At 35.1% G+C, this 26877-nt stretch overlaps 1 long non-coding RNA gene across 1 annotated transcript; it reads left to right on the top strand.

The window, feature by feature from the left end:
- The first annotated feature begins 6463 nt into the window (after positions 1 to 6463).
- LOC116494112 lies at positions 6464 to 25975 on the top strand. Its single transcript, XR_004253830.1, has 3 exons — positions 6464 to 6593; positions 9904 to 9921; positions 25845 to 25975. It is a non-coding gene; the product is annotated as an uncharacterized LOC116494112 (long non-coding RNA).
- The last annotated feature ends 902 nt before the right edge of the window (positions 25976 to 26877 follow it).

The following is a 26877-nucleotide window of genomic DNA, read 5'->3' on the forward strand; positions in this document are numbered from 1 at the left end:
ATATTTTATAGTGCAACCGAAATGGTAATTTGGGGCATGAGAAAAAAAACACAGACTGTTCTGCTTGAAATAAAATCATTGTTCCAGGGCATATGTTTTGTATGTAATTAATCTGTGCAGTTGGCTACTGTTTGTTATTTAACACCGTGCTTTGTAAGCATACAGCTATATTAATCGAATCAATGTTATTTTGCTTTCATACAAAGCTTACTGTTTTCATCTATAGGCATTTAAAAAAATGTAAATTCACCTGTTTTTTCAAATGAAAACAGATAATAGCAGAATAATCTTTAAAACATGCAGCATCCATAATGGTGTATGAAAAATTCTTCTGGGGAAAAAAAAGGCTACATTTGGAGGCCCACCCTCTGTAGAACACAAACGTGACAAATTTTGGAGTAAACACAGAAATAGCATTATGCACCTGCTTTTTTCTTTTTTCTTTTTCCTTTTTCCTTTTTTTTTTTTTTTTTTTTTTTTTCTTTTAATTTTTTCCCTGGGAAAATTTACCTGGAAACCTTACCTCTTCTTCCGTGCTAAATGGTCCATGATCATTCTGAATCCAGCGTTTACACTAACTTACACTTAGATAACACTGTTGCAAATCTTTATCTTCTGGTTATATTAGTATCAAATAATTCCTGTTTTACTTGTAAGTCATTGTTGTTGTGTATGAAAAATTTGGGAAACTTTTTTTTCATATTACAAAGTAATGATGAAAGTATCTCTAACTTTATTAAAACTCAAGTATACAAACCTTAGGACTAAATAGAAATAAAAAATTAAAGAGAATGGATGCATCTCGTTCTATTCAACAGAAGACCTTAGAGTACTTGTAGAAATAAATTTGAGTGACATTTCAACTTTGTTCATACTCATTATCAAGTATATTTTTAAATTGCTTTCCTTATCAATTCACTGAAGGAAATTCTGACTAACTGAACACAACCCCATTTCAGGGAGAAAAAAAAAAAAAAAAGAGAAATCTGAACTATTTCTGTTTGGAGAATATGAAATAAATATATATATATTTTAATGAAATACAAAATACAACTTGGCTTCTCATTCTTCCCACAGCCCTTATTCCTTCTTATCATAGTAAAATAAGGCCCTTTCCATCCTAATGTCATGTTACTGCATTAGCGTGATTCCTTTAGTAATTAATAGAATTTAGGCTCCAGCATAGTCAGTTCTGATTAAGCAAACATTAAATTAATTCAGTCTGCAAACACTTAACTCTGTTAGAACTATTGAGGGGGGAAAGCATTTGGATGGATGGCAGAACTCATCTTCATCGGATTGCTAGCCACCTCAGAGTAGTTAACAGTCAGATCAATATAGCTCCTAGAGCTATAATAAAATGGCTTCGACAAGCTCATCTGTGGCTGAGAACACAGTATACACATTGATTTCCTGGCCTGATATAACCCATTTACCTATTCAGCTAGTCCGTTAAGGAAGGTGTAAGGCTACAAAGGCCCAAGGGAGCAATGATGCTTGTAAGTAGGTTAGCAAATACTTGGAAATGTCTTAATTTGTTTTACAGTTACTACTTCAGGGAGATACATTTTTTTAGAAAAGGAAAAGGCTTATATGTAATTTCTTATTCTTTTTTAATGCTTTTAAGCTGGAAAATATGGAGTGGTCTGTGCTCAATTTCTGTCTTACTAAAGGTCCTCAGTGTTCTACTAACTTGGGGCTTTGAACATTTCTGATCTCTCAAACTCTGACATATCACCCCATCAGCTTTGAATTGTATACACTGTAAAGCATATGCCAAACCCAAACTTCACCACTATCTTTCAACGTCTACTTTGTCATTCCCTTGGCTTGCTTTCTTGAATCTGATAAAGTGATATGAAGGGGTATCGATGTACAGGGTTATGTGGATCAACATTACATTGTTCCAAACCAAGTTCTTGCACTAAACCTGGCCTCAATTGCGGAACTGGGAGCTGGCAAAGTAAGTTTGGTCTGACAGTACCATCAGATCATCATCTGCTTCCGCATGCCCATCTCCAGGTACAGGAGAACAGGTGCTTGACACCAGCTGCTGGTAAATATTGAATTTGAATATTCCAGCTGAAGGTAGTTTTTGCTGAAAAAAGTCCTTTAAGTGGCTTAGAGAAATGTTTAATTCTTAAGTAAGTCCACTTCAGTATTGTTTGTTAAATGGGAAGTATAATTTCTAGTAGCATTTTTTTTTTTTTATAATTTTCAATATTGTGCCATACAGAATGTGGAAATTAGTAGCAAAGACTGATATTTATAATACCCAAAATAAACATCCAGGTATGCGAAGAAGCTGTTTTTAAACTAAGTCCAAATGCTTATTCATTTCATTGCTCTCAAACTCTATTTTTGTTTTGCTTCTGTTAGGGGCATGTATTATTCCCTCTCTGACTGTTCTGAGCAGGTGGATACTCAAACCATTCATGAGGAAAGATACATCAAAAAAGACAGAGTGGTAAAGCTGTTGATAGGCAGTTATTAGATTCAGATAAACTGTAATCTTAAGTCATATTATGAGCATGCTAATTACACAGTGACATTACCTACATAGAGCGCCATTGCTTTGTTAACATGTTATGCAAGGTCCTTTATTAACACTGCAAGAAAGGACTTCCTCTCATTAGATGGTTATGCAAAACTATAATTATACTTGCCTGTAAAAAATGGTGAAGTTATGAAAGGCTTGCTTCTTCAGGGCTCTACTTTTTTTTTTTTTTTTTTTTCCTTGCAGATTATAATCATTCTTTCTGTGGAGCAAGGCTGACACAGTTTAAAATAAGAAATTTGTTTCCATCTAAGGTTTAGAATTCAGTAATTTCTTCATCTTTCAGCTAAGATAACTATTATCTGTGTTATTGTAGCATTAAAATTAAAAGCATTCTGTGATAACTCAGAGACAGTTTGCAATTTTGAATAGAAATTTGGGTGCTGTCACTGAGGAGAAAATTAGCAGTAAATGACACAAATTAAAATTGCCTTTAATTTAAACATAAAATATATTGGATGTAATAATTACTATTGATTTCACCTAACGTATTTTTTATTAAAATGCACTTTTTTCTTTTTTTTTTTTTCTGAATCATCTTTGCATTTTCAGGTTCATAACTGTGATACAAACCCCATGAAAAAATTCTGCATCATACAAGCAATATTCCCAACCTCTTCCGTAGCAGTATTGCAGCCACCTCTAAAAAACAGGATATAACTTTCTATAGCTTTATATAGGCAAAGGAAGCATTTTTCACCCAAAACATTCAGCCATGTCTTGATAAAGGTTCATCAGAAGGCAAGTTCTTATTTCTTCCACAAAATGGACATTTGTACAGATCTGGCTGTTCTGGAGTACTTGCTATGGATCTGGTGGCCAGAACTGGTTCTGCAGTTCTGTAGGAGTGTGCTAAATATTATGTTTTCCTTTTTAGCCAGGAAAGGCTGTGGTAAAGTTAGAGCTATAGGCTAGGAAATATAAATATTTTATATGAGCATGCTAATTAAATAAATATTTATATTTATATGTGAGATTGATTCTGAATAATAAGGAAAGAGTATCCAGCTGAACTTCATGAAGGAACTGAAGAATTATTTTACTGGTTCATTCTATATGCTTTTTAAAATACTTGATATTTTACATTTGTTTGTGCATGTGTGTATGTATGTTTATATAGTGTGTCACACTACAGGAGGATTTGATGTTTTGTATGTGCATTTCAGATGGAAAAGGTCATGCTCAGGAAGGGAAACACTGCATTTATTCCTCAGTATTTATCAGTATTTTTATAGGTTTGTTGTTCACATAAATTTTGCACCTGCTCTGTTAAAATTCCATGTCCTTAAGATCTAGTTATCTTAAATTATGCATCTAGTTATGGATTAAGGGCCTTAAATTTATGCTACCATGTTTGAAAATCTGGTTGCAGCATTTTGGTTGAACAATGTGGTTTTTATTGTACTAATGATGCAAACCAGAAGCACAACTACTACTACTTTTATTGTAAGATGAAGTGATGGTAATTGAAGATCAAAGGTAGTGCTCTCAGAAATTTATGATATGCTGGTAAGGACAATGAGCTGCACAATAAAGGTATTTTGAAGAAGATAGAGGAGTCCTTTGTCTGCTATAGTAATTGAAACAGTTTTGTACACATCTTTTACAACATTGGCTTCATTGACAGGTGACAACGTACACTGTAAGTCACTCATCAGGATTTCAGGCATGTGCAAGGATTATGGACAATGCGCATATAATTTCAGGGTACAAAACAGGCTTCGTGGACAGTGAGCAGCTGATGCTCCTTTGTGATTATCTTAAAATGTAGAGGAAGCAAAATGAAATATAACAGAATATATAATATATAATATGATACAGAGAAGGCAGTCAAGTATGAAATGACAGTAAGAGAAGCAAAAGGAGAACAGGCAGCTCTCCTGAAGAGATAGGGGAACTGAGGAAATGTGTGTGGTTTAGTGTCTAGCAGCAGACTAGAAAGGAGTTCTGCTTGATGCATGTAGAAATGAGCATTTCAAGAAAATTTAATTTTGATAGATAACAGTATCGATTCTGTGAAATTTGAAAGTAAAAATTTGAGTTTTTGGAGAGTTCGTGAGAGACAGTGAACGGAATTGATTCAAGAGTGTGATTAGTACTGAACACTTCAATAACAAAGCAGAAGTGTTATGGAAGAGCTTCAAGGATAGTCTCCTGACAAGTCTGACTTGCAAGCCTTAAAAGAATAAAGGGAAAGTGTTACTTTGATAAACCATGCCACTGTTCAGTACTAGATCTCATGGTACTGTTAACTCAGGCTTCCATTTCCTTTTAGACTTTCCACAATAAGCATTTAGTTTATTGGCTTAAAATGACCATGTTTTTCACAACATACAGGTTTACATTCCCAATTCTTGGTGGCAACAGAATTTTTCAAGTGAGTTCAAAGACTGTCTGAAACAAAATGGAGTGACAGAGAACACTGATACTGTTGTGGCCTCAAGCAAATATAGAAGTTGTACACCAAAACAGTACATTGCTGAAGGCAACTGAAACAGTAGCAGAGAAAAACTAATAGGCTGGAAATAAAAACTAAGAATATCTCTAATGGCTTACAGTAATGCACCCCACTCTGTACCAAGTACTATTCAGATAAAGGAGTGAGTATTGAAAGGGAAGTTAACACTAACAAGTGGGAAAACTCTGAAAAAAAGAAGTTGTCTTAGACATTGGACACAGATAAAAAGCACATATAGGCCCAGGAACAACAACCAGAAATCATCTCTTTCAGTACATGGCTCTAACTACAACTCCTTTGTGTCTCTGAAGACTTTGGGGATAGTGAATAGCTTATTAAAACAAATATGTTGCACATTGAGGATGAAAATAATGGAAAAGTATACAAAAAGGTTAAAGGTTTGCATATAGAATTTTCTTAAACAGTCTGTACATTCTGGGGCACCAGAATTAAAACTTCAATTAAAATTTTTAAAAAGTTTGAAATCTGGAATCTTCTGCTTGTGAGCTTGTGGTTTTCATGTCATTTAGATCATCTCTATGAATAAGTAGCACATTTTCTTTGGTCAATCACTGACTTAGGTTGCAAATATAAGTGATTTAAGTTTTGCTCAGATGTTACCCATCATATAAACCAAGACATTATTTTAATAAGTGAGACTAATAAATAAAAGGAATGGAGTGAGAAGGTCCAGAACCCTGCCATCAGTCTGACCCAACTCAAGCAATTACCTAAGTAATGCAGTGATTTTTCTGCAATGCAAAATACATTTTTTTTTTCTTTTATCCTTAACTTCTAAGGCCACAATCACACACAGAGCCAGGGCAGAACCATCACACACAAAGCCAGGGCAGCAATTGCACCTCTCACTTCATAGAGCAAGGCCTACATGCTCCCTGGGAAATAGAACATCTTACTTTAAAATAAAGAAGAAAAGCAGCCTGGATGTTAATAACAAGGAAAATACATTTTATTTCTCTCCTTTTGTTCCTCCTGAGCCCTGCAATGTAGGAAATGAAAACAATTACTATGCAGTAAAAACAATATAATAAATAATTTCAAAGGCAGTGGAAGCAGGATTCAAAAACCTGAGACATATAAAGAGGGAACTTGTACCTGTGTGGCTGTGATATGTGGGCTAGATGGTATATGTTAATTTCTGTGGTGAGAAATTGCATATGTAAAGATTCAATCATCAAGAATATACCAGATTTTACTTTAAATCTTCTGAGGTTAATTCTGACACTATTCTATGTTTGAGAAAGATTTGGTACGTACTTCCAGAATGTAAGTTTTGACTTCTAGCCTTTGAGTTCTTCATCTGTTTTCTTTTTATTTCAGAACAAAAGTCAAATTTCATATGAAGTACTATCTTTTAACTCTCTTGGTCTTCTCAGAGAAGGAGAAGTAAAGAAATTACCCTCTTTCTCTGCTTGTTCTCCACAGTTACCTTGGAGGATGCATGGGTTAGTTGCAGTCCCTGACATCTTCCCATAGCCAGAAGTCCTAGAACTGAAAATGGCTATGCAGCAGATAAGGAAAGATTTTATTCTAGAGTGTGACAACGAGCTCTCTAAGGTAAAGACTTTATAAAAATGTTAAAGTAGGAAGGCTTTGTGTCATTCCTCAAATTCACATGTGCTCTTACAAGAATAGCTTTCAGAAGATTGCCTTCTTCATGGTTACCTAAGTCATGGTTATGTATATGGCAAGGCATTACAGTGTAACAGAGGCATGTTTTTGTGGCTGACAGTCCCTAGTGTGACCCACAAACAGATCTTGTGTGCTGTATGTTTTTCCATGTTGGATTTTTTTTTCTTATTTTTATTTTTTACATTCTACTGAGTACATGGCCATGAGTTTTCTTCAAAATTTTGAAAAATACAGTGAGTTCTTTGTTCTCCTTTTCTTTTATTCACCTTTCCTGTTTCTTGGAGAAAGGAATTTGGTAGCAGTTTTATGATTGTGATTAAAACATATATACAAAGAGATCAGGAACTTAATAACAGCTGGTGCTGTTACAGGCTGTAAAAGAGGACCTTTCTGTTACCTGTTTGGTTCTAGAGAAACACTTGATCACAATGGAGTATAGGAATTGGCACTGGAAATTTGAAAGTGCAATAGAGTCCTAATGACAAGATTTAGAATGAATATTTCAGTTTTGGTGCCAGAGTATAGTAACTAGTGGATGGAATTGTTCATAAAGCATTCAGCAGCCTCATTAGACAGGTCATATTGTCTGCAGGCAGAAGTAGGCTTGGAAGATTGATCTTCCTCTGTCCCTAAAACTGTTGTTTAAAGAATGAAATCCAACATCTGGTCCTAATTTAGAACCTTGTTTGTACTGTAGAATTAAGGTCTTAGCCAGCTATTTGTAAGTTCTCAGTTCAGTTTCTAATGGATAACAGTGCAGTTCATAGATGTCTTAGTAATTTAGGTGTGTTGTAGAGACCTACCGCAAAGCTTAAGGTAATTGAGCCAGTTCCTTAAATGCATGCTTACTTTTAGGAGTGTGAACAGTAAAATGAACTTAAATTGAACGACTTTATTTTTACAGTAAATGTTTGTTCCTAATTTGTGTTGAATTGGACATCTTATGAATTAATGTAGTAAATAAAATTACATTTAATTATTTCCCTTTATTGTTATGGCCAAATAGAATAGGCATCTTTTCTGGTGAAATAGCAAAATAGGGACTTGTAAAGCATACTAAATCTCTCTCTCTCTTTCTCTCTTTGTCATGTGTAGTCTGTCCATACAGGTAATACTGTATAAGTTATTTTTTTGAAAACATAAGCCTCTATGGCCTAAGAAATATAATATAACCATTTTTGTCCCCTCTGGTGTCATGAGTTTATGTATAGAAGATGCTTTAGATGAGTTTCAACCATTTCTTTCCTTTCTAACATCACCACATAGTCATGGAATCTCTCCAATAAAACTAATAATAAAAGTTGAACATATATGAGGTTACTGCTCATCCATTTTGTAGTGAATAGTATAAGTAGAAGCCATGTTTATCTGGAGAATATAAAAAATAATACAAGAAAAACTCAGTTAAAATGTTTAGTTAAAAATATTTCAGCAGTTTTTATTACACTACCTCCCAGGTAATGCTGCAGTGAGAGAAGTATTCTCACGCATGCATAGAGATGTCACACTGAGCTTTGCTGCAATGTTCTGGGGATGCCTGAAAACTCTGCACTGCTATTAGAATAGAAAACATGTAATGCATTATTTGGTTTGAAACCATAAAGATGATTTTTGTTTGTTGTACTATGTTCTGCATGGTCTCAAGGTACTTTGCTGTTTAATTCAAATTTCAGATCCTTTTGGCATGCAGTAGAAATGTTACAGTTGTTTTTTTCTTATCTACATAAACAACATAAGTTTGTCAAAAAATTGAAAATGTGCACTTTGTCCCATCAGCTAAAATGGGCTGTCAGATAATGCTTTCTTTTCTCCATTGCATCAGATGAATGATGTAAATGGTTTTTGGCTTTGGAGGTTTTTGCAAGGCACTAGAGTAAATGATCAGAGTAGTAACATTTTTAACCTTATCTATCATACTGAAACATTTTTTCTGCCTCCAATAAAACATGTCAGAGTCGATTAAGGACATTCTTCAATGAGGTGTAATTCACAGATTTTAGTAGCAAATCCAAGAGCACTGAAGTATTAAAGAGACTGTGAATACTTAATTACGGATATGTTGCTATCCTACCTTTTACTGAATTCCCTTAACATTTCGGTGCTCTGTATCTGAAAATGCTCTTTTCCTCTGATGGTGAAGTAAAAGGAAAAGCCAGGTACAATGGCAGAGCATATGTCACATTGTATCTAGTGACAGTGCAGTGAAAGATACTGCTGTTCTAGTACGTTCAGCTGTGCTTATCTGGTACATGAGTGCACATTACTTTCCATGGGCTTGGATCACTTTGGACAGTATCATTAAATGCCATGTCATTACCTGTTATGGAGTAGTGCTTTTGCTTGAAGTGCCTCCTGGGATACATGCAACAGTAGGAAGAATGATGGGTAAAGATGGAAGCAGCATTAAATTTTCAATGGAAACACTATTGACTTTGACTTTTCAGAAGCCTTATCTGTTAGATGGTGTTTGTCACAGAACCTGTAAAGCTGTGGATGTTCGTCAGTTGAAAGTTGCAGTCAGTTGAACGATACGGACAGGTGAAGGTTCCAGAGGGATCAGCTGGGCTAGCATCGAGCTGGAGGGGGTAAATTGAAGGTTTATTTATCCAATTCACTGTCAAGGTCAGCTTGCTGGAGAGCTGTCCTATGTGTGCTTACAAAATGCCAAAATCCTGGCAAATTGTCTGAAAGAGCCTCCAAATCACTGACCTTTGTACGGCTCATATCAACATGCCAATGTCTTTTAACAGTATCCTTAGAGTGCATTAAATAGTTTGTAAAATCAAGCTCTTAATGTCAGCAGAAGTGACTTTCCCCCCCCCCCCCACCAATAAGGAAAAAGATGTCTAATGATATATGAGAAACATACAAAATAGAGAAGCTGTTTCTTATGAAATATGACTTTTAGCATTTTTTTCAAGCATAATTCAGGGCATGTTTTAGATAAACTATTGGTTCCCTTCCTTTCCAGTTAATACATCTAAAGGATTCAGATTTCTTTCTCTCTTTCAAATGCTTGGTAATCAGTGTATTTGATTGTATTGTATTTGATTTTGTAAAATTAAATACTTATGTATGCTATGCTTTTGGTTTACTTTTTAGTACTTTGCAATGTGCTTGTGTTTGTGTGTGTATTTTTCCCTGTTTCTTGATGAAATACCCAAACAGGTTTTTTCTATTTTTAATTTTTCAATTTCCTTTTTCTTCTCGCCCGTATCTTTTGTCCCCTCTCCAGGCGAATCCAATTTTCCAGGTAAGTCAGTTCAACTTGTATCTAGATAGACATTAATGTCAGTACACTGAGTGATGCTTATGGATGAAAATGGTGAAATTATTGGCTAGGAATGGATGAAATGGAAAATCAATTAAAGTTTTATCTTGAGAAACTTTTTTGAAACGATTTTACCAGTTTAGACTAATTTTTAATTCTTATACTTGTCTGTCAACCTGGACTATATTTTCCAATTTTATCAAAATCTATTTCAGTGTTTCAATAATGCTTGGTTAGTTAGGACTATACTAGTATGTGTATTTATCTATGAACATTTTTAGAGTTTGGCACTGAAATTATTGAAAGAACAAAGCAAAAAATGAGCTCATGAAGTCCCTTATCCGTAGCATAAATGTAAATTTTGGTATATGTACTAATTTTGAATATATGTAATTCCTATTAATTTTATGGCTTTTCTGTAAATCATTGTTTAAGTACTTTTTAGACCATAGGGGTTTTATATGATGGCTGCTAAGGGCTGCCTTTGCACCATAATATACTAGCATGTGAAAGTTCTGTAGTTCACAGATCACTGACTTGACAGAAGTTTATTATTATTTCATATATATGTTACAATATTGCCCAGAGTCTCCAGACTTTGACAATGCCCCGTTACAGTAGGTATTATACAAACCTGGATGTAGACATGATCAACATCTCAAGTTGCTCAGAGCTATTGTAGTTGTAAGGACTAGAGGTCATTATGAAATTAAACTAGTCTGCATAAACTTTGGAAAAAAAAATTGAAATATGCCGAATTAACGGTAGAAAAGATCAAATCAAAGGGGGAGAGGAAAGATGAGAGCTGAGGATTCTACCTTTATAACACAGAAGAGCCTTTATTGTTAGTAAGTACACATTTAGACAGAAAGAAAGCAACACTGAATTATGATACAGTGCCTCAAGGCACACATAGTATTTCAAATTCAGACATTAGCCTATGTTTTATATGCTTTATATTCTGCTTTAATTGAAATCACTGCATTTTCAGATGGAGATTTAGCAGCTAAAAGAAGGAAAAGATATTGCCCAAGCAATATGTCTGAATTGCATAACTACTACTATGCAATTCTAGCAGCCATATTTTGCAGTATAAGGGTTAATATGTAAGATTTACACTGTTTTGAAAAATGAGAAAGTTTATATTTTGTGTCTTTGCATTCTATCCTGGAAATGGTGATCACTAAAATTAAAATGTTAATGAACAGTCTGGGTCTGAGGGCACAGAGTGTGTTTTCTATATAAATTTAGCCTTTTCAGATGGCATTGAATAGTGGAAAAGAAATACAAGTTGAGTAGAGATGCAGGACTGCTATCTTCTCTTCCTTTCAAGTTTCTTCCTTCCTCTTGGCCTGCTCTTTAAATGCTGAGCAGGGAGGATTCTCTTTGTAGTTGTTTCATGAAACTAGCAGAAATTGGTTTAAAATAAAAAAAACCCTACCCCCTTGCTGTCCTAATATTCCTCTATCAGACCAAGAAAATTTCATTTTCAGGGAGAGATATACTACCTCTACTAGTATGTTGAACATTTATGATGAAATAGAGAGGATTTCTTCTATTGTTGAAATACTTTTTTTTTTTTTTTTTTTTTTTTTTAATATTTATTTAAATTTATACAAAACCATAAATAATTACTCTTTAGGCTCCAAGTTCTTCTGGCACTAATTAAAAATAAACTGCTTTTTTTTTTTTTCTAGTATCTCTTACTACATAATATTCTAGTGGAAACAAAAATGTTTAATAAATCTTGAACTAGCAATAATATCTTTTAGGGGAGTCTTGGTTAAACAGAGGGAGGAAATCACGGTGTAGTATACTCTGGATGTTGGAAATGAATTGAGAGGAACCCTGAAGACTATACCTAACCTTTGTTAACTAACTAACCCACTGACTTCAATATATAAAATGTTCACGTGTGTTTCAACTCTTCCTCTTGCAGACTATCTGGATCATTAGGAGTTTGGTTTCAATTTCAGACGCAAATCTGGTTTCTAGAGGCAGAGTGTTGCATTAAGCAATCTGATTGTTGTCATTTGCTAGTGTTAGACTACTGTGGGATAAGGGTTTTGGTTGGAAGTGTTAAAGGTCAAGGGATGCTGACAGAAGCCTAGGTTTCTGAACCTTTTAGGCTTTCAGTAGCCTAATAATACACTATATAATGCACTAATAATGCCTAATATAAAATTAATCTGTACTTGTGCAGTAGTTGCTGAGGGTGGCTGCTTCTTTGCAGATCAATTCAGTATAGTGTTCTGTCTGTATGGGAAATTCTGTGGTTCATTTTCTGTGGTTAAAAAAAGCCTGATATTCTGGATTGTATGACAGACTTTTGATAATCCAATAACAATAAAAATAAGAGAAGTACCAAGCTGAAAACAGACCGTAGTGTGATTCATGAGTAAGTTTGATGAAAGGTTTAAGTTTGATATTACATCTTATTATTTACTAAACCAGCTGGGTTTAAACACAACGTTGTTTCAAGACAAATCTAGCAAATGTAGAGATATTAGACAGTTAATGTTTAAGAATGTAGAAAATGGGAGAGATTAACTGGATTGATTATGGAATGTGAAGGTTTTAATCTCTTGGGCTAAACAAGGAACAATGGATCCTTTGCCTCTTTTCTCACGAAATAAATAGATGTATATGCATATGAGGTTTTGGAACTGAGTTTGATTTACTTCATGTACATGAAGTGTGATGGATGCATCTGTTTCTTCATTATTGGAGAAATCCTAGTTTACTACTTAAAATATCATCAATGTTAGAAAGACCAAAAGAAGTAATTAAACTGTAAGTGGTGTGTTTTGTTTTCTTGATACCACTTTACTGTATTGATGCTTTTATTTAAAACTAAATAAATCAGTGGTTAGCAGTAGTTTTCTCCTAGGCTGAAATAATAACTTTCTTTTTTATCAGATGGATCTATTTCTAGCATGGAGAGGGATGCTGAAAGAGAGAGAAATCCAGATCTGTACATGAAAAATCAGGATATGCATCCATCTATTTCTTGGTTTCAGGAAAAATCAAATGACAGATACATATATGCTTTGAAAGACTATATCTTATGACAGAGAGAGTCTCAGAAGAGATTACTTGAACATTATAACTTTATGCCTAACTGTTGTGCTGTCAAGACAAAGCATAATGTTTTCCTATCTAAAATTTAACTACACTGTATTTATTGTTTTGCACAAGAACATTAAAGAAATCTTATCTGTCAACATAAAAGAGCAATGAATGAACAGCTTAAATTTACAGGAGTAAATTAAATGTCAAATTTATTTCACCAAAATGATGTTTTTCTGTTAGAAGAGGTTATAACTACTGTTTTGAAATAATTGCTGCTGAAAAGTGATTGACAAGTGTGGACAGAGGTGTGAAAATTGAACAATTTTTTATTTCTTCATGTCCATATTCATTGCAAGCATCCAGGTAAGTTTGAAAGTAGGTACTTATAAATAAGTATTTTTTTTTCATATTGTGTTTACTCAAATCTTTTCTCCAGCACTAGCCATACTTTCAAATTTTACTGCTCCCTCTATTCTCGTATTGGCTATGTTGTTGTAGCTGGAGTATAGCCATGTGTGTTACTGTGTGTTATTTTATATGGGAGTATCACTGAAGTCCTGTCCAGTAAAAATGCAAAAACCACAAATTGATTTTTGGCTTAGATGATATGATTCATTTCTCCAAAGTATTTTGAAGACCTCTTCAAAGCCTGTGTATGCTTGTAAATTGCCTGTTATGAAAAGCAACTCTTTTAAGTGTAACAACAAAAGGAAGTAAATGAAGTAAAATAATGTTCATGTTCCTGTTGAAGTCTTCCTTGCTCATATATTTATGTTTGTTTGCTGGTCTTTAAAATTAGAAATTTGTTGGAGCAAGACTATATGTGGCTGTAGGCTGGGCTTAGAGACATAGTTCTTATGAAAGGTTCAGAAAGGCATAACAGATAAGTGAAATGTTATTTCACAAGGTCTGCTTCGTTGTGTGGAATATTTCTTCTTGATGGCTACATATAAAAGTGTTTATCTAATGTATCCACACTGTGTATAGTGAAAGAAAAGGGAGTTACAGTTCTTTATCAAAACTATTCAAATGGAAGGGCATGATGTAGCATAAACCAAAGGAAAAGTTTATTTGTGGCAAAATTATGGGTAACTTTCATGCCTTTCATCTCTAACAAATGCACATTTTCCTGCATTGTGTTCATAAATGAGTGATTTGCCTGGAATATGGAGTCTTAGAATCAAACAACTGAAACTGAATGAAAAATGAGAGAGCTAGAAATTATTCTGCTAAATTAAGGCAATATTTATCCTTGTGGTCAGTGCTATACCAGTAAAGCTCTCAATTTCCATTTTTTAATGTATCTGTTTCAGGTGAAGATAAAAGAATTGCTAATTCAGTTTACAGTATGTAAGACTCTGGCCTATATAAGGATAGGTCATCATTACCTCTGTATTGTCAGTAGTAAATCTAACTGCTTCTGTGGTCTAGAAATTCTCATCTCATAAAATGATGGACCAATATTTTTTGAGCTAAGATATTCTATCTCCAGCATATGTCAGAAATAGAGACATAAGACAGAAACTCTAATAATACTAGCCATGAACCAAAAGGAATGTGTCTTGTTAACAACTTAGGAAAGATCCAGTTCTCAATGTAACTGCCTTCTAGCAGCTACATGGAAGAGAGGATAAAAATTATAAAATATAACCATGATATATTTTCCTTATGAAGCAATGGTTTATAATGATAATCTCTAAAAAGTTAATTTTTACTTGAACAGAGCTGAGCCTAATGGTTTTCAATTATACTAATTTGAGTCATGGATTTAGTACATATGGATTTTGCAACCCTTGGGTTTTACTTTTATATCTTCTCCCTCAAATGCTTGGCCTCCCTTTTGCATTATACACTTCCCATTCTCCCTAAGCAGGGAACATCAGGCAGTGATGGAATGACTTCATCCCCTTCCATTTGCTTCAGAATTTAACCTTATATAAGGAGATACTTCTAATGTAATGTGTAGTTTTAAAGTAGTGTCTCGTGTTCCAAATGGCATTGTCATAGAACATATGCTATAGCAAGAACATCTAGAAGTATTTTTTCTAATGCACTCTACATTGGCAAGAAATTATACTCCTTAAAGACAGATCGGCTGATCAAACCGATTCATTCTGAAGCCTTATAGTTACAGTGAGTACATATGGGGATTTTTACTTTAGACTACATTTGTTATGGTCACTAGAACTAAAAGTCCCCACCATGCAAGTATCTGCAGCAGAGCTTCTGGTTTTGCTTTCTCCACAAGTAACATGGACTCAGGTTATCAAAACTGGCTTATGAACCATGTGAATAACAGCAAGAGAGGATAAATAAGAGAATTCAAAGAAGTACCTCACAACATCAGAAGTGTTCAAATTCAGGTGGGATGGCGCTTTGAACAACTCGGTCTAGTCAAAGGTACTTCTGCCTGTGGCAAATCTGTTGGACTAGATGATCTTTAAAGTTAACTTCCAATCCAAACACTTCTGTGATTCTATGACTCTGTTCTGGACTGAAATCGTTTTGTAGACACAGCCTGTGATTACCACAGAGATGTGCCTGAACAGAGATTGACCAATTAGCTATTGCATCATTCGCTCATTATGCTTCTGACACCATTGGAGAATGTTCATTTATATGATTTCTGCTAGTTTGCATTTGCTTGTATTATAAGTTCCCTATCTTTCTTGCTCCTTTTCATCTCTTTTCTTTCCAACATTGCCTCAAACCTCCTGTAGTGGAGAGATGACTGCTGAAGGCTGTGGCTATAATATCTTTATTTAAGCAGGGAGATGGCTACTGGAAGACTAATAACCAACTGGATGCTTGTTTTCAGAGCATGTGTTACATTAAAGATGACTGAGTATCTTTGCAGCTCTACTCATCATGCAATTTGAAAACTACATGGGAAGGATGTTGTTGACTTCTCAGCAGGGATGTTAGTTTACGTTGGTGTACTGTGGTATTCACTTGCGATTTCAAATGATTTCACTCTCGGGCTTCCCTTTTAGAAAGGTTGTGTTAAGAGGTATGAAAGTAAAAGAAAACTAAAAAGGAAAGGCAGTCTTCTCATATCTATGTGAATGCAGATGCACACGCACACTCTCTCTATGTGGGGAGGCTGTCAATTGCTGAGAAAAGGAAGTCTGGTTAAGATCTCTAGTCAGGGGTGTCTGCAAGTCTTAAGTTCAGCTTTTATCTTTTTGTGTAACAAAAGCTTACCAATAGCATAAACATCATCTACTACATTATTTCAGAAATTCGGTTGCTGTTTAATCCTATTTTATTTCATGTTTCCTTAGGTGTATAACTTTTGCCTCATTAAAAATGTTAATAAATTCTATCATTATAATTCCTTCGATGGCACATTTAAGGATATGTCCTCATGGAATGTCTCTTGGAGAGATTATACCCTAAAAAGAATATGTCTGGAGTGGACAGTACTGTCTGACCTCATTAGCCAGCAGACCAAGGAGTATTTGCAAAAGACCTCGATCACAGTAGATTGGACAGGCAGTATATGATAGGGGTGTCACCTTGGTTGTGTCCTGGAGCTTTCGATCTGAAACACATGGACAAGCCTTGAACTGGCATTGTGTTAAGCAAATAGCTTTGAAGTTTGTCATGTGTGCCATGGTTTATTACTTCCTTGATGAAATGGGCATTTGTCCAGTAAGAACTTGAGATGTACCTCCGATTTATTCTGCCTGAACTATTTAAGATATCTTACCTGATGCAAATTTGGTCTGGATTTGAGCTACAGGAAAAAGCTCCATACCTACCTTTCAGTAACTCGAATCTTCAGTCCATGGTTGGCTAAAACACTAAATGGGTTCACTGACCTTTTGGACATTCATAAGAACATAGTATCTAAATCAGTTAAGGTTACATTTATCCATACATTATAAACATTTTAATATAGACAAGAGAAGATAGGTCTTACCATTAAAATGAGCATAGATGTAATGTTTTCAAATTGTTACCATAAAAGTTCATTGTGTTCTGGAACTGTTTTGTGCACCATAAATCTTAGCAACTGATGGGGTAAAGAAAGAACAGCAGTTAGAGGAGTATGAAAGAAATAGTTAAAAAAAAAAAAAAAAAGTTGAATATTGTTTACTGTTTAAATGTGTCCAGTAGTATGATACCATTCTTCAGTTTAGCTAAGCTCTGTATTGATTAAATAGGTTGGAGGGTGGAGTGTTCCTTTGAGCTGCATATTCATCTGCTGTTCATAACACATGGTGTCACTTTTATTTTGCAGAAAGATCTTTTTAGTATAAACTGGATTATGAGATGCTTCTGGAAAATATTTAGACTTTTTGAAATAGATAAAGAACTAATCATCTTCCTGAGAAGTGACATCTTTCAAATAGACAAATTTACTTTCTGCTTGTATGACTTCTGTGAATGATGAGGGTGTTACAAACCAAAGACAGTGCTATTTTCTTAAAGGTGATTTAACTTGTTATGCAGATCAATATGTATCAATATAACCTTTAAGGCAAATCTTATATATGTGGCTTTGAACTTTAAGGTATCCTTTTTTACTCTGTGAAGAAATGAGCTAAGCCAGTGAAGTGTTATCGATATATTTTTCAGTATTTTGGGATAAAACAACATGAACTACGAAGATGAAATGCTCTGTTCATTTAAAGTATTTATCTTAGAGTTTGAAAAGACAAAAGTTAGAAAAGATTTTTTTTTTTTCCAGTAGCTGAAGGCAATTATATCTTTATTGACCCTCTGCGTTCTCCCCCTCCTTCAATGTCAGGTACTTGCTTATTATTATCAACATGACATCTCCTTTCTTTGAAAGGTTGTCTGTCACACTTTGAATCACCTCTCTCCATGGTTACATTTTCTAATCAGTTCACATGATTGAGCCTACATCAAGTGATGCTTTACTTAATTCTTTTCCATTTGTATGGTGTGATTCTTGGAGGGACTCTCGTCAAAATTTTGGAGGGCCCTGTCAGTTTGAAAAGAACATGACCTTTAAATTGTATCAGTATGTTTGCTGGTGCATAAGGGAAAGGAAAAGGTTTATAGTGATGGAAAACCACTCTAAAAGTGAAAGTAATTCACTCAGAGGCAGCATGCATAAGAAGTTAATTTGTTAATATTTAACTGATTTAAAAATGAGAGAACAAGGAGGATGTGTTCTTCGAGCAGTAAGAGGTCCAACCAGTGTATCTTTAAATTTGGCTTATAACATATTATCTATCAATCTTGCTTTTCCGTACTTATAATAACAGGTACAAGTAAAAGCATTCAATTATTATAGAATACATAGAAACAGGTAATTCTTTGGAATTATCAAACTTGTTATTTAGGTGCACTTTCCTTATTGTATCTGTGGGCATGCTATTTTTGCTTAGTAATTGACAGTGCTGATTTTTGTAAGTTCTGTCACTGACTGAAGTAGCAGAGTTAGATTTTCTGTATGTATAAATATACATGATTTTATGTGTGCAAGAGAGGATAATTTAGATAACACAGAAGAAATACTTTTGTATTATAAATACCGACAGTCTGAAAATGAGGAGAATCCATCTGGAATTCCTAACATGGATAGTTTATGCAATATAATGCAGATGCATACACTGGTGGAGCTGGGAACTTAGAGGTTTGCAGCCTTTATTGAGTATACAAACTGTGGATGGTCAAAGGCTCTGGTGAGGCCGCACCTCGAGTACTGTGTTCAGTTTTGGGCCCCTTGCTACAAGAAGGACATGGAGGTGCTCGAGCGAGTCCAGAGAAGGGTGACCAAGCTGGTGAGGGGTCTGGAGAACAAGTCTTATGAGGAGCAGCTGAGGGAGCTGGGCTTGTTCAGCCTGGAGAAGAGGAGGCTCAGGGGCGACCTTATCACTCTCTACAGGTACCTTAAAGGAGGCTGTAGTGAGGTGGAGGTTGGTCTGTTCTCCCATGTGCCTGGTGACAGGACGAGGGGGAATGGGCTAAAGTTGCACCAGGGGAGTTTTAGATTGGATGTTAGGAAGAACTTCTTTACCAAAAGGGTTGTTAGGCATTGGAACGGGCTGACCAGGGAAGTGGTTGAGTCACCATCCCTGGAGGTATTTAAAAGACGTTTAGATGTAGAGCTTCGTGATATGGTTTAGTGGAGGACTTGTTAGTGTTAGATCAGAGGTTGAACTCAATGATCTTGATGTCTCTTCCAACCTAGAAATTCTGTGATTCTGTGATACCCTGTGGTAACTGAATCAGTGACATGACTTCTTGTCTCCTTCCCACTATACTTTGAGGTGTGTTACTTTTAACTGGCTTTTATACATGTTAAAATATATAGTTCCATTGAAACTCCTGAAGTCTGGTTTGTCATGGATTTGTCTTATGATTACTCAGTGTTGATATCCAGAAGGCACACCTCTAGCTTTCTCTATTCTTTGGAACATTTTCAGTCACTTACCATTGTAGGTTCATTGCTATCTGTTAAGGTATGAGGTCATCCTGAAGGTGTTCCCAAATCAGTAAAAAGATTTCTCTTCCCTGTCTGGATATGTGTGCACAAAAAATGCACAGGACCTTAATTATTTTTGAATTTTTCACCTTTTTGTCAACTTGGTTGAAACTGGACAATAGATTCAAGACTGCTTTAGGAAATCAGCCTACTCCAGCCAATCTACCAAAGTCAAAGTTGATAGAGGTCTTCTGTTGTTTTGGGGGATGGCTAAAAGTTTTATTATTATTATTATTAATTATTTGTGCTTGTGTAACACTGAGAGACAGAGTAGGGAAAGAACCCCAAAAGTTTAACGCTTCCTGCTTTACCACTTTTAGCAAAAACTCTTTTGGTGTCGACACCAGGCTTAGCTACACACAGACACTGCCTCCTTAGAGCAGAACCAGTTGTTTTGGTCTGGGCTGCCAAAGCAGAGTTCACATCTGAATATTGCCCTTTCTGAATTTTACCATTTGATTTATTTCTTTTTCCTAATTAATGTAATAAAACTGTATTTGCTGGCATCTAAAATTAAGGCTATTCATTGAGCTCAGATAAGTATTTTTTCCAGCATTAAGGTGTGCAAATGTTTATGTTTAGGTTATAGGATTTATGGCATGCAAATTGCAAATAAATATGACAGTAGGCATTTGTACATGCCTTATTCAACATCAGATTTCCCAGTGATGGGTCATTGTTGGCCGAATCATGAACTGTACTAATACATTAAGCCACTATATTCTGCAGTTGATTTCTTCTGGGCCATAACATCTATGTTTTAGAAACCATAACTTGATGGAGGTCCAACCTCATGTTATCTGGATATACATAATTTTCCATGGCAAACTGGAAATCTCCCTTCTGAGAGGGCATTTTGCTTTTTATCACATGTTGAACCTCAGAATTAAGCAAAACACATTCCCTGTTTGAAGACATAAACAAAAAAAAAACATATTAAACATAATGAATAGGTCCTTGAGTGAGATGAAGTATTTCTTGTTTAGGAATGACAATATCTGTTATTCTGACCTACCAGAGGTGGACTTGAAATATCTTCACTGCGTCCCTCAATGGTTATATATTTTTAAAGAGAAAGTATAATACAAATTCTCTGCAGATCATATAGTACAAATATATATATAGTGTATATATATATAGTACAAATTCTCAAAATACAGATATTCGACAGTTTTCTTTATGATCCCTTTCTTCCTCAGAAAGTTGAAATTAGGAAGTGTGCACCACTTCAGCTTCTTGTGTGATGACCTCAACACATTTCTTTTTCTTGACTCACTCTGGCTAATTTGCTCACCTCTTTCCCTTAAAAGCACAAAATTGCATGTTTCAACATTTACCATTTCCTAGAAGCTAAAGGGCTTGTATTGTAATGCTTTTATCACTTTTCCTCTTCCTGGTAACATATATGGATATGAAAAATATAATTTTATATCTTGAATAGTCTCAGACATGTAATAGCCTATGTTCCTACAGCCTTATCAACTTGATCAGAATTTTCCACATGGAGCAAAGGCAGTGCTGAAGCCACAAGGAGCATAGAGGGGACCAGCGACCAGAGTTCTGATTTACTTTCTCCTTAGTCAAAGGCAGCATTCATTCAGAAACCTCTATTAAATTAATTGTGAGCATTGCCTGAGAAAGGCTGAAAGACTGGGATTATTCTGAACAGTGTTGTAGTTGTACTGTACTGTTAAAAGATGCTGTGTCTTAAATATATTGGAAGTCATAAGCACTGAATTATAATAAATTACAAAGCAGACTTTTGGAAGATTTGTTTTACCTTTCACAAAATGCTAATGTTTATTTTGTTTTCATTTCATTGTATTGTCTTTCATTTTAAAATTACAGCTTTACTACAGTGAGCTAATTTCATAATACTGTATTAACTTAATATTACATAAATTACATTTGTCAGATTTGGGCATTGCTGTAGATGTACAAAGCCCAAATTTACTACCAAAGCTCTCCAAACACATGTATTCATAATTTGCTACAATGAACCATATGCCACAATATAGTATTAAAGAATTACACATTCTAATGCCAGGCACAAATTCTACTGCTCTTTCTGCAACTGTTCTAGGTACAAATAGAAACAATATATTTCTAGCCTTTTTTCCCCTAGTTGCAATAATGAGCAAAAAATGTTACAGTCTCGGAATATTTTAGCCACCTGCACTTTTTTGTCTAACTAATTTTTAGCTGCATGTTGCCTTTGAAAGTAATTGAAAATATGTGAGGATTGCAGCAGTCCGTAGGTATATTTTCTCTTCAGACTATTATAACTTTAGGCCTGGAAGGAAAAGGTAATAGAAATTGGCATAACGAATATTACAGAGTAGAGAGAGCTACAGCTTTCTTTTAGTAGAGAATTGGAGTGCTCTTAACTAAAGGATTTAATTGTAGCTGCCTGCAGTTTTGCATGTGGCGTTTTCTACTTGCAAGGTGTAAGGTTCTACAGTGTGACCTAGCTTATTCACTCCATTCAAACAAAGAGCAGAAATGCGCTCTGTGAAGGGAAGGGGAGAGCTTGTGCAATTGTAGAACATCTATAGGTTTTTAAACACACAGTGTCTAATCAGCCTCTGACAGATCCATTGTAAATCAAAGGTCTGGTAAGTGGGGATGCCAGGAATGTTTGATCTCATTCCAAGCCTTGAAACAACTTGCTTATTTTTTCTGCAGTTTGGCTCCTCACTAAAATAAAACATTGAGAGATGAATGTTCTGACAGGTCATTGTGTGTCAAACTGTCACTCTGTAATGGTTACATATTTCAGCTGGATTGAGGTGGTGCTGGCTGGGGGAGGTCTGAGAGAAAGAGAAAAAGAGGGAGAGAAAGAGACAAAGAATAACAAGATTTCTTCTCCTTCTTATGGCTGATCTTCATTTAAACCAAACACTTGTCATGTTCAGGGGAAGTTTTATAAATTTTTAATGATATTGGGTACAACTGGTGCTTTGAAATTTGCTGTACTTTAATTTTTTCTTCGTTAGCAAAGGTTCGCTAATGCATTGAAGTGCTAAGAGCGTGTCCTAGGGATGCCATGATAATTGTGTTGTTAATAATATTGTGGCACTAGTAATGTTCTCCTGGTAATCAAGCCATGTGATTTTTTTTTAATATATTCAGTTATTACACTGCATCTCGTACAAATCATGTCAATTACAATTGCCGGTCTATGACAGTTAAAATAATTGTATACGTTTTCTAGAATTTTCCATTGGCTTGGCTAATCAAGCTAAAAAAAAATCAACACATTATTTGCATTAATTTTGTTTCTAGTCTATTTCTACTCCTAAATCATTTGTCCATCTACTTCAAAAGGCAGAACAGTAAGTATTTTAATAATAAATATACAAACATATTCACACTGTAACATAATATAATAATATTTCTGCAGTAGTAGCACAGAAGATTGTCTAGGATTAATCTGTGTATGTGTGTATAGATGGACATATATTTGGTAAAATTATCATTCTCATGTAGAGAGTGCGTACCCTGTCAGATTTATATAGATATTCAGAGGCGTTTATTTCCATGTTTCTTAAATGTTTGTGTACATGTATACATACACATATTAATATTTAAAAGTACAAGCCTGTTTATAGACCTTGATATTTCATGCCTCTTTCAGAGGTGATTGTATGCTATGGTATCTGAATATTTATTTACATTAAAAATCAATTAAATATTTGCCAGCTGAAAGGGAGAGCAAGTTCAGTGTCCAAATGTTAGCCTTCTGTAACATTGGCATCTCCTGTCTAATGCTGTCACTTTGTTTCTTTGAAAACAAGAGGCAAACAGCAAAAACTGGCTCAGCATTCTGTCACCGAAGCAGGAGACATCCCATTGTGCGGTGGCTTACCGTGTCTTCACAGGGAGAGTGAAACTTGTGGTTATTTTCTTTATCATTGCTTTAATTTTCTTTTGTCTTCTTATTATATTTTATTTTTAATTTTTACAGCCAATGAAACATACTGCTCTGACTCCAAACAGTGGAACTATTGTTTCTTCCACAAGATGGTTGTGGTTTTTTGTTTTGTTTTGGTGTTTGTTTTTGTTGTTGTTGTTTGTTTGTTTGTTTGTTTTTTCCCAGTGTGTATTTACAATAGCTACTAAACAAATGCAACAGGGGTGCAGAGGAAATGGTGTCATTGTATGGATTGCAAAAATATACTGAATGATGATAACATTTCATTTCTCAGAGGTACAACATGTTGAAGCAGTGGTTTAAAAAAAAAAAAAAAGGCAAAGAAGCATATCAGTAGTACGTCAGCAATAACCAAGTACAGCCCAGCGGTAGTATATGAGAAGGAATAATAAGTAAGGGATGTAGTAATTACATGAGGTAGAATAACGAGTAGGCATGGAAGCATTTGAGAAATAACAAGTCAGCTGGCAGTGGTATTTGAGGGATGACAAGTGAACATGACAGTATTATTTGAGGAATAATAAGTAAGCTTGGTGATATTATTTGGAGAATAACAAGTAACCAGTGGTGCTTTCTCTAGGCACTTTCCCTTGCTGTTATCTTGTGAAGAAGGTGCACAACAGAATAAGTGGTCACAGGTTGCAAGGGTCAAGAAAAAAAATATATATATATATTTTTTATGCAATAAGCTTCTACTAAACATGGCTTGAACAAATCATCCCTCAAAATGTAGAATTTATTCCTCAACTTTGCCTGGAGGTAAAAGTGGAAAGAACAGATTTTTTTTTTTTTTCCTCTGGCCCTGTGACCATAGAGAATGAATGGCTTTAGAACTGTACCCAGACAGAAAAATCAATGCTTCATATCAGGAGGCTTCAGGGGTTAGACTCCCATGTTCATGTCAACAAGGCTATTGGTTTTCTTAATACTCCCAAGTTATCGTTTCCCCACTGCAGGAGCTCACATCTGTGACTTGTGCAGTCACAGTGATACAAAAGCATTTTCCCTCAGCCAACCACCATGGTGGCAAAAAGAAAAAATTAATTGTTGGTGAGGTATATGTTTTTTCAAACAAGACCATTAATAAGCATGTGAAAGTTAGTATTTACTGACAGGATTTTATCTATAAACTTACGTTGGTTTGTGTATGCTATGGGGATTGCTACAGTGTCACTGATCTGATGATTCACATTGTGAGCAAAAACGTTACTGGGGTAAAAATTAATAAGTATTGGAAATTAAAGAAGGTGGGCTTTGCCCCTCCCCCTGCACTTTCCCTCATCAGGATATTCCTGCTATTTGTGTCAAAAGGCCTCTGCTGCCTCTGGTTGGATTCCCTTGGAGCTTAGTCATGTCACTGTTTTAATCTGAATGGGTGTTTTTTTTTCTGCGGTTATCACTTCTGTGTTAATCACTTCTCCCTTGTCAAGAAAGTCTTACAGTTTGTCAATAGAATTATGTTACATGAGGTTAAAATCATGTTGCTACAAATAATACTTTTTGTTGTCATGATATTAAATAGACTACCTGAAAATGAGCCCGTCTTTGAATTTTTGTCAATTTAATTAGTGTAACAACTATATTTGGTTTACTGGGCAGGAAAAAGCCAAGCTTATGCACTCTCAGAGGGAAAGCTAGCTACTGTACAGTTCAAATATCATCTTGATTTGCATATGGAAAACTGGGAGATTTAAATATTGCATCAGGTTAGAGGGGCTTTTTGTGATCTGGTTAATTTGATGGCTTCCCCCTCCTCTGGCCCCCTTTTAAATATGTTACTGATGGCTTTTTTTTTTTTTTTTTTTTTTTTTTTTTCCTGTGCTGTCTTTAGTGACACAGTGCTAACACTGAAAATGCTAGCAGCTACAGTGAGCATTGCTCACCCAGAGCTATCGGATGAAAAGGCAGTGCAGATGTAATTTGTTTTCAATGGCTGTTTCAAAAGAATAATTGTGGTGACATTGTGGGATCAATATTATAGATTTTTGTTTTCAAGTACACTGTATGTGTGGTGCTAAGGGGAGGCAGGAAATATAACACTGCAGCCTGAATACAATAAAAATGGATTGAGGTCTGTGGGTATTGTCGACTGGTAGCCATCATGGGTTTGGAACATCATTGGTGGGATTACAGCGCTTGTCCTCTGGGCTGGTATTTCATTGTGAGTGCATGCACATTTGCTGCAGTTTTCATTAGCTCCTTAAGGGACCTGCTTGCTGAACTTGTATAAACTAACTGGAGATGAGGCACTGCAAATACTCCTTTGTTTCCATTCCTAACAAGTGGCAGGATTAAAAGAGTGGGGGTTAAAGTTTGCTGCCACATCATGTGACGCTGTTAATGTAAAATGTATCACAGCAGAACCTGAGGTGGGAAGGCATGGGTTGCACACCTATGTGAGCGTTTCAATTCTCTTTCTGTTCTCTATCTCTCTAGGCCACCATGCTAGATAAAACTTCTTTAAGGCAACTGAGAGAAAGAAAGAACACCTTCAGAGAGCAGCCTGCTGATAGAACCTACTTGTAACAATTATTATATATTATATTATTTTTTCTTTTTTTCCTCTTGAAAAGGTAAGGATGCTTTATTTGGTTGTTGTTTTAGAAGAAAGGCTTTTGAAAAGCGGTTGTTAGCTGATTCTCTTTTAAGCTGAGATAACGTTTCAAAAATTCTTTCTGCCATATTCTATCCTTTCTTTCTTTGCTGAAATGATATTTACTCAAACTCTGCTGACAATCTGCATGCTACAGGGGTGGGCCAAAATCATCCTTTGTTATTCTCGCAAGCTATTTATCATATTTATTAAATCACATAGATTCCTACCATACGTTGGAAAAACAGTATGTGCTTAATTTGGAACAATTAATTCCACAACAAATACACTCTCTTCTGGCCTCTTTTATAAATCAGAACATCAAACAGCTGTTCTCCCATCCCAGCAAAACTAGTATATAACTTTTTTTAAAGTCTGCTTTTACTAGTGAATATTGGATGAAACAAGACACCAGACACTTACAGGGATCTGTTTCGACCAATAAATTCAGTTAATTTATTAATAACTCAAAGCATATAAGAAAACCTTTTTTGTGAAGTTTTTATTTCTACATTTTACAAATCTTTAGGCTAACAGACAGTAATCTCCAGTTCCTGTCTCCATCATAATGTTTTGTTAAAGCATAAAAATCCTTTCCAGCACTAAAATAATACATAGTTCTATTTGAAAAACAAAATATGCGAAACAATGTTGTGTTATGGGGGCAGTTTCTAACCTCTGACATGAGCTCTAGAAACATGTTACTTTTGAACCTACTATCACGTGTTCAGCCTGCATAAACATAACATGAATATCCATATCTATATTATATAAATTTCTGCTGGTTTTGTCTGAGGTGAAGGAAGTTAGGTGATGCTACATATATATAAATATTTTGTTATATATATATATAACGAAACAAAGGACTAGAGGAAA

The sequence above is a fragment of the Aythya fuligula genome, chromosome 12 (assembly GCF_009819795.1).
Source record: "Aythya fuligula isolate bAytFul2 chromosome 12, bAytFul2.pri, whole genome shotgun sequence".
In the NCBI taxonomy this organism is placed as follows: domain Eukaryota; kingdom Metazoa; phylum Chordata; class Aves; order Anseriformes; family Anatidae; genus Aythya; species Aythya fuligula.